Below are 5,586 nucleotides of genomic sequence, written 5' to 3' on the forward strand. Positions count from 1 at the left end.
ATCCTTGTTCACCACTGGAAATCCTTGTTCACCACCGGAAATCTGGTGGTGGTGGTAGGCAGAGATCGGCGATGGTGGGGGTGTGGGGTAGAGGTAGGCGTCGGTGTTGGTGGTGGCGTTAGGGTTGGTGGCGGTGGGGGTTTTTTGGTGGTGTGTGGCAGAGGGGGGTGACCGGTGGTTTATGTGGAGTCGGTATCAAGAGACGGTGGTGGCGCAGGTGGTGTGTTCAGAAGCTGGTGGTGGGGCAAGTGGTTGATGGGGAGACGGTGTCGGTGGTCATCGGTTCAAGGGTGTTCATTGTTCTGAGGTAACTTTCATTCACAAAAAAAATTAGGGTTTTTTGCTTTTTTTCTTTTACAACTTCTGGTTGTTTTTTTTATGAACATAAATTTCAATTAGGGTTTTTATTTTCTCTTCTAATTTGAAATTGATGATATGTAGGTGCTTGATGATGAGTAAAGAAGTTTGGGAATTGTGGGTTTGTTATTATGGTTTTTTTGGGTGTTGAAGATGTGGTTTAGTGCTTGTTTAGTGCTTGTCTTTTTCTGGGTTTGAATATGGGTTTGAATACTTGGGGTTTTGACTTTTCTTGATGCTTGTTTATTGCTTGTCCTTTCTGGGGTTTGAAGATGGTGCTTTTTTGGTAGTTTTTCAAAGAGTGAACTATGTGGGTTTTGATCCGTTTGGATTGGGGCGGTGATGATGCAAAAAAAAAAAAAAAAAAAACGTATATTTTGATGACGATGGCGGGGCAAGGACGGTGGAGGGTAGGTTTTTGAACCTGCAACCCCACTTTGCAGCCTCTGATTATCGGAAAATCTGAGCCAAAACATCGTTTTTTTCAAGAAATCCCCTCGTTCTTTTGATTTTGTTTGTTGGGGGGGTTTTTTTTTTGAGGCGTCGATGATGATAGCAAACTATCTGAGACACCTCCCGAGGGTAGCTTTTTTTTGGGTGCGTTAGTTTTTGCGTAAAAACATTTTTGTAAAAAAAAAAAAGTTAAACCGTAAACTTTTTAACGTAAAAACGTAAAACTGAAAAAGTTTTTACGTAAAGCGTAAAAAGTTTTCCGTAAAACGTTAAAAGTTTTTAGGTAAATCGCAAAACGTAAATTTTTTTAGTAAAACGTAAAAAACGTTAACATAAAAAAACCGGCGCGTAAAACGTAAAAACACGGTAACGTAAAAAACCGGGGCGTTAAACGCAAAAAACCGGCGCGTAAAACGTAAAAAAACGGTAACGTAAAAAACCGGGGCGTTAAACACAAAAAACCGGCGCGTAAAACGTAAAAAAACGTTGACGTAAAAAACCGGGACGTAAAACGCAAAAAACCGGCGCGTAAAACGTAAATAACGTTAACGTAAAAAACCGGCGCGTAAAACGTAAAAAACGTTAACGTAAAAAACCGTCGCGTAAAACGCAAAAAAACGTTGACGTAAAAACCGGGACGTAAAATGCAAAAAACCGGCGCGTAAAACGTAAATAACGTTAACGTAAAAAACCGAAACGTAAAACGCAAAAAACCGGCGCGTAAAACGTAAATAACGTTAACGTAAAAAACCGGGGCGTAAAACGTAAAAACGGCGCGTTGAAAAAACGACGCGTGAAAAAGCCGGGCGAAAAAACGGCGCGTCAAAAAACGAGGCGTGAAAAGGCCGGGCGTAAAAATCTTAAAAATTAAAAAAATTATAATATAATTTTGATTTCAAAAAATTGTTTTACAAAAAAATCTGTTTATAAATAAAAAATAATTAAGTCAAAAAACTAATTAATGAATAGGACAAAAAAGGTAATTTAAAATTAATATATATAAAAAGACAAAATAGAGTGATTTTACTTAAATACCCTTTTGGATTATAATATTAAAGACATAATAAAATAAAAAGCTTTTAATATTAATATTTACTACTTTTAATCACATCCATCCATCTAGTTGATCTAAGGGCCAGAAAGTGGTTCCCATGGTTCTTACAACTAGAGGTGGTTTTCATTTTAGCGATCCCCTATATATATATATATATAGGGGAAGGTTCAAATGAAAACCACTAGTTATTGTGAAAACTCGAAAACTAATTAAAAAAAGCCAAAAAAACATACAAAAAAATTTTTTTTTTTTAATTTTTTTTTGCAATCAAAATTTCGCAGATTTTTTAATATAAAATTTTTTTTTGTGTAGTGCACATGTGTAATACTGCACATATGTATGTGTACTACACATGTGTATTATTACACATGTGCACTACACAATTTTTTTTTTTTTTGAAAAAAAGTTTTTTTTATATATAAAAACTAGCGATTTTTTAAAAAAAATTGAAAAAAAAAAATTTTTTTTGTGTGTTTTTTATGCTTTTTTTAGTTAGTTTTCGAGTTTTCACAATAAAAGTGGTTTTCATTTGAACCATCCCCTATATATATATATATATATATATATACAAACTTCTTCAATTTTAAACACCAAAACTCTCACACAAACAATACCATTTTATAAAAATATGGGTTCCCCTAGTTCCTCTTCCATAGTGAATTTTTACTACAAAGAGTTTTTTGCGGATGACGATGAATCCACCGATGAGGAGGTCGAGCAAGAGGCGGTTACGAGTGCTTGTCAACTAGCGGTGAGATATGTGAAGCATTGTCGCCGCCCCAAACCTGAAATTAAAACAAGAGATTATATTGAACGAGACCATAGCGTGACACATGATCGGTTGATGAAAGATTATTTTGATGAGGCGCCGACATTTTCAAACCCAGAAATTTTTAGGCGTCGTTTCCGAATGAATAAGCGTTTGTTTCTATGCATTATGCATAGTCGACGACTTGGAAACAAACTACGATTATTTTAAACAAAAAGCGGATGCGAAAGGGACACTTGGATTTACCGGTATCCAAAAGTATACGTCGGCGCTACGAGTCCTTGCTTACGGAAACACAACCGACATCAATGACGAGTATTTAAAAATGGCCGAGAAAACAACGCGAAACACCTTAGAGCATTTTTGTCACGGTACAATTCTTATACTGTCATCATTTGGCCGTTTAAGGCGTTTTTAACCTTTTTTTGCTTTTTAATTCTCCAATAATTAGGAACCTCTAAACTAGTATAAATAGGTTGGTGTGTTTTGGTTGAACTACAACAATAAAAAACACTCTCTAGTTGCAAAACACGATAAAAAATGCTCATGTTCTAGAATGGATTCATCTAGTGCTCAATCTTCGGTTGGTTGTGAGGCAACTTCAAACCTAGGTATGCTACATAGTACCTGAAATACAAATTGATTTCGTTGATCTTTTAAAGGAAGAAAATACTGAATGGGTGGTGAAGCATAAAAAATGGAAGCGGCTAAGGGAATCGAGGTGGGGAATAATAAAGACCTCGCAGAGGCGAAGATTAAAGAAATCAAGGAGTCGAGGTTCGAGAAATGGAGGAGGCAATATCAAAAGACAACATTCATGACAAATATTAAAAACAGGTTTAGTTTTCCATTGTATTTGAGATTTTAAGTTAATTGTTGTTTAGCTTGTATTTGAAATTTCAAAGGTTAAATTAGAAAAAGAATGGTTTTTATATTTGGATATTTAAAAAAAGCCTTGATTTTTTTTTTTTTTTTTTTTATCTCAGGTGATCTTGTTTCCAAAGATGAGGAGTACACCTTGGGCCTTGCTTTTGTACACGTTAGGACCTTAGACTTACACGAAGATGGTACAAGGAATAGATTTAGTACTAATTTTTTTGGAGCGCGTTAAGCGTGTGTAAAGCGTTATTTCATTAAATTTGAATAAAGTTTTTGGATTTATTTTGCAGTCACTGTAAAGCGTGTGTCTCAATATGTTTTCACTGTCAAGCGTGTGTCTCCATAGTTTCATGTGATATTTTAATTATTTTTATTGGTGGGTTAATTATTTATTTTTTTGGTTCGAACTAGTTTTTTTGTTTAGTTTCTACACAGCTATAAATTGGTTACTTGGAACCTAAAACGAAAAAAAAGTTCATTCGGGTTATGATTAATCTCAATGGGTTCCAACCAAATTGGATACGGCCAAACACATTACTTTGCGCCTCGATGCGCTTCTCGCTTTTTAAAATCAAGGTTTTTGATTGTTAGTTTCTTGAAACCAAACTTTAGAGGGTGATGCTATAGTAGCTTTGTACTAAGTTCCCATAACATAAAACTACATATTGCTTCTTTTGTCAACATTTTTAGTTGGGTCAAACAAATATTGTTAAGAGGGTGAATTAGAAGGGTGTTCTTGGATAGTCATAATCAAGTTAGAAGAGGAATTAATGCAAATGAGGTAGTGGTGGAGTGGTTGGGGAAAGAATTGGTGTTCCTTGTGATCCATGTTCGATTCCCACTCTCCTCATTATTTTCTGCGACATCTAGGTGAAGAGCGAATACGGGTGGCGCCGTTCGACTTGGATGGGAGGCGAGGTTTTACCGATTATTCCACTGTCGTGCCTTCGGGCGGGTGGAGGTCGGGTTTCCGCGCATCTGGGGAGAGCCAAGGGGCTGGCGGTGGTCGAGTAGTCGACCTTAGCTACAATGCCCGGTGTCATGATGGTTGGCACGTCATTCCTTGCCGTTCAAAAAAAAAAAAAAGAAGAGGAATTAATACTTTACTGGTTTAGGATGGATAAATTTAGTGAAAGATCTTGGTTTGAGTGTTAATTGCATGCTTGTGTTTAAGGAATAATTTGCATGGATATATCAATTACTACCACTAAAAATATAAGTTTTTTTTATGATGTTGTACGTTTACCCAATTTATAATAAGTATTTATATATAACTAGATGCGTGGTTTGTCGCGATGCGGTGGGGGTTTTAAAATATTTTGCCAAGCTATTCAACTTACAAATGACTTGTATTTTTAAACTCACATGTTAATTTGTGTTAAAAATAATTTTATTAATTTTTAAAACTCACATGTTAATCTTTGTTTACATTTAAGTATCATGATATTAAATTACCATTTATAAGGCCATCATCATTTATTTCGGGTGCCTTTTAAACATAGTTTGATTACATTCCAAAGTGTATAAATTTAAGCCCATATCTTTTGTTAATACATAACTATTTAAATGTTTGTTTCAAAATAGAAATGCAAGTCAAGCCACGTATTCGAAATGTGATGTAAGTTGGAAATCTCGAATCTTTTTCATTTTTATTGCCTCACCGCCCCCACAACCACCAATGCCGCTTTTCTTATCTCTCTGTACATACCATGTAAGATTAAATATATTATGTTTTAATATTTAATCTAGTTGTCATTATAATCATTTACATAATATAGATCAAAATATATAATAGCCTATTAAATAATTAGTTGGTAATTGTTGATGGACCATATTACCTTATTAATTAATTAGGTTTTCTCTTGGGTGCTTATATAAGGAGACTTATGTAGAGGTTCTAAGGTTAGACACATAACCAAATAACCATAACATCAATTTCGGCCTCCCTCTCCATAACTAAACTCCCTTGTCGGTTTCATCATCACCATCATCAGTTTGCACCCTAAGGAGGAACCAGATCACCTTGACTAAGAAGTCGAACTCTATGGCTTCTTCCCTCACTGGATTCTCTACT

The 5,586-nt window shown here is 35.2% G+C and overlaps 1 long non-coding RNA gene across 1 annotated transcript in view; it reads left to right on the forward strand.

Annotated features, from left to right (window-relative positions):
* Positions 1-726, forward strand: part of LOC118490136 — an 899-nt gene extending 173 nt beyond the window's left edge. Inside the window, exons 1-2 of the long non-coding RNA XR_004888308.1 lie at positions 1-307; positions 442-726. The exon at positions 1-307 is cut by the window's left edge and continues 173 nt beyond it. This is a non-coding gene — a long non-coding RNA (uncharacterized LOC118490136). The remainder of the gene's footprint in view (positions 308-441) is intronic.
* Positions 727-5,586: the final 4,860 nt, after the last annotated feature.

This window comes from Helianthus annuus, chromosome 3 (genome assembly GCF_002127325.2).
Source record: "Helianthus annuus cultivar XRQ/B chromosome 3, HanXRQr2.0-SUNRISE, whole genome shotgun sequence".
Classification (NCBI taxonomy): Eukaryota; Viridiplantae; Streptophyta; class Magnoliopsida; order Asterales; family Asteraceae; genus Helianthus; species Helianthus annuus.